This window comes from Mobula birostris, chromosome 3 (assembly GCF_030028105.1).
Source record: "Mobula birostris isolate sMobBir1 chromosome 3, sMobBir1.hap1, whole genome shotgun sequence".
Classification (NCBI taxonomy): Eukaryota; Metazoa; Chordata; class Chondrichthyes; order Myliobatiformes; family Myliobatidae; genus Mobula; species Mobula birostris.
In genome coordinates, this window is record NC_092372.1 from 154,061,269 (window position 1) to 154,065,092 (window position 3,824).

Consider the following 3,824-nt stretch of genomic DNA (forward strand, 5'->3'; position numbering starts at 1 on the left):
CTGACTATTTTCTTGATTACCTTTTGTTCTTTAAGAGTTGTCCCAAATAAGTGACTGCCCTGATTAACTGATGGCCCAATTAACTGGAATGCACGGCATATCACAAACAACAGAGGTCCCAGTACAGATCCCTACAGAATACCACTAGATACAGATCTCTTTCCAGAAAAAGTCTTATTGATCACCTCCCTCTGTCTTCTATGGTCAAGCTCATTCTGAATTTAAATGGCCAAGTCACCATCGATTCCCTGCATCTTAATTTTCTGGAGGAGCCTCCTATGAGCAACCTTTTCAAACATCTTACTAAAATCCATGTAGACAACACTCACAGATCTACCTTCATCAATTATCTTCATCGCCTCCTCCAAAATAACTCAATCACATTAGTAAGACAAGACTTGCTTTGCGCAAAGCCACGCTGGCTGTCTCTAATTAGGCCTTGGTCTTCCAAATGCTCATAAATCTCTTCCCTAAGGATCCTCTCCAGTAACTTCCCTATCAGCATCAGCTGTCTATAGTTTTCAAGATTTTCCCTAATTCCCTTCTTGAGCAATGGAACAGCATTCACTGTTCACCAGTCCTCTGAGACCTACCTATGGCTAGAGAAGATGTAAGTTCTTGGATAAGGTCCCAGCAGTCTCATCACTTGTCTTTCTCAATAACCTTAGATATATCCCATCAGGACTTGGAACATAACCCTCATAATATTCTTTAAGAGACCCAACACTACCTGCTTCTTTATCTTGGAATGCCCTAGCATATTAGCACATTTCACACTTATCTTCCTATCCTCTACATTCTTCTTGGTAAATACTGGTGCAAAGTATTCATTTAGGACTTCAACCACATCCTCCATGTCCAAGTGCATACTTCCTCCTTTATCTTGAGTAGTCCTATACTTTTGCTCTTGAGGTCTGTATGTAGTGCCTAGGATCCTCTTTAATCCTACTTGCTATGGACTTTTCCTTGCTCCTTCTGGCTTTCAAATTCCCTTCTCAAGTTCTTTTCTGGTTTCTTTATAAACCTCAATGGCTTTGTTTGATGTTAGCTTCCTAAAGCTTCCATAGACTTCCTTTAACTTCTTGACTAAACTCACCATCCGATCACTGTCCTGCCTTCTCACCAGAACATACCTGCCCTGTACTCTGTGCAGTACAGGACAAGTTTGTGATGTTAGAGGACTCAGCAATGGTAATGTCAATGAATTCAAGAGTGTCTATCTAGACTCTTTCTTGTTGAAGATGGTTCTCTATTGCACAGTAGTTACTTGCCACTTCCTTGCCCCATTCATGTAATGAGCAGGTACACAAACTGGGTGTGACATACATTGTATATATGATGTCAATGTTATAATGTCAAGCACTAACCCAAGATGAAAAGAATATATGAATTCCAGAGCTCCACAGGAATACAGTGATAGTTAAGACATTAACAAGATTATAGCCTATCACTACATTTCAGTGTATAACTGGTATAATAAAACATATAATACCTAAATTAGTAATATGACAAAGTATTGCATGGTTGCACTCACTAATTATCATAAAATATAATTATCAAAAGATGGTAATTGTGTATTTTACCAATTTAAAAGTAATTACTTACTTACCAAATGCCACCAATGAGAAGTCTCACAATAATTTCCACAAAGGGTTAGGCATAATATGTGTTCAGGGGTCTGAAGCAACTCTTCTCCTGGTGTCATCTGCTGATCTGTGGTACCATAGCCATGATGTGACATACGGCTCAGGATTCCACTGAACTAGAGGAGGTCCGTGTAGTTTAACAAACATAAGTGTGATACATGATTTATGAGAATTCTTGAGCATGTTGTTGTTATTATCAAGTTCATGTGACTGAATCCTCTCTCACACTCAGCAGTACTAATAGGAACAACTTGTGAACAGCTCAGTAATGGGTATAAATCTTGGGGGATGCAGCGTCCACGATCCTCCATATAATCTCTGAAGGCATTTATTACAGAGGGAGAAGAAAGCTTAAACCTCTTACAGAGAGATGATATTGCAGCTTCTCTATAATTAGGCAGTATTTCAGCATGCCAGTTATCTTTATCAAGGACACACATTTCATTTAGCAGGGATTTATACATACTTTGAGGTTTAGAAGTTTGAGAACCTTTCAAGGATGTTGCTATGAACATACGGTGCTGAAAATTGTTTATAAGACTAGTAAGAAACTGCAGATAATTAATGGAGACAATTTTGTTGTTGCTTGTTAAGGTAATTTCTCCAAACTTCCTCTTTTCAACTGCCTCTTGAGCTTCTAGAGTTTTTGTACCAGGTTGCTCTTTCAGTCCACACAGAGATCTTATGCTCCGTTGGATCAGTTTGTCTGCATAAACAATCGTAGTGGTGCGTTTCTGTAAGCACTCTGACAGTAAACCAAGTTCATGCAAGGGGTCATACATTAGAACTAAGTCCAATAGAAACTGTTCTGAGGAGAGTTTTTTCAACAGACCTTCATAGGTTTTTCTGTCACTCCCAGGTCTTGTTTCATCCTTCATTGATTTTTCAAAATGAAAACACAATGCCTCATAATTTTGCCACACTGCTGAAACTGTTTGAAATGTGCTAGCTACCCACCTGGTGCCCAGAACATGGCCTATTTTGCATATTTGTTGTTCTAGTTGAGAGGCACATTCAGACAGTTCCTTTTGATTTAGAGGTGATCTACAGTAAACAGAGTACAATTTGTCCATAAATGATTGAAAATGATTTATTCCATGAACTTCTCTCACTGAATCACCTTCATCAAGTTCTAATCTGTGATTAAGACAGTGCCAAATTATCACATCAGGGTAATATTCCTAGAGAATTGTAGCTACACCAGATTTGACACCAAGCATTACGCTGGCCCCATCACTAGCAAATGCTACAAAGTTCTGTGTGAAGTAAGAGTCATCAAACCCATGGTTATTGAGACAGCTCAATAGACGCTCATCAATATTTGCAGCTTTCTGATCAGGCAGTTCAATTAGATCTAAAAACATAAAATGGGGATCACCTTCCTTATCACTTCCACATTTCAAATAAACTATTAGGGTCGCCTTAATGCTCAGGCTTGTTGATTCATCAATGAGAACAGAAAATTTACCATTTATCCTCTTGATATGCTGGCAAATTTTCTTTTTCATATTAATGGCTATGTGATTAATTATCTCTGTAGCACCAGTGCAGGAATGCTGTCCAATTCCAATGTCAATACCATTTTTTTTGAAGTTCCAATAAGCCAAAGTGATCAGAGTATGGTCTGTCATTCTGAGCTAAATAATATGCAGAACGAAAAATTGAACAAGTTGCCTTTAGATGCGAAGCATTCATGGTGTCACATAATTTTCCAAGAGCATCTTCACTAGCTATATTTTCAACACTTAGAGCAGCAGTGTGAGCTTTTGATAGTTTGAGATCAACAATTATTTTTCTGAGAGACTTCAAGCGTGTACTTCGATCGGCTCCATAATAGGATACTTGGTACATCTGCCGTGCCGATTCTCCCCTGATCTTTAAGTTCTTGAGGCTGTAGCGTTTTACATGGCCAGCCAGCCATCCCTTACTAGCCTTAAACTCCTTCCTCTCGCTCTCCTCAAACCCCTGACAGTAGGGCTCATAGAGGCTAAGTGCTTTTTCATGCATAATTTTGCCATCAACAGGGATATGCTTCTGTAACATGTCCTCTAGCCACACACTTAATGCTTTCTCAGTCTTTGCAAGCACTTTATCATGAACCAGAGAGACCATTTTGCCGTTGTAGGGTTAGCACTAACACTTCCACGTATTTCAGCTTCTTTCTGCTTTATCGTGCAA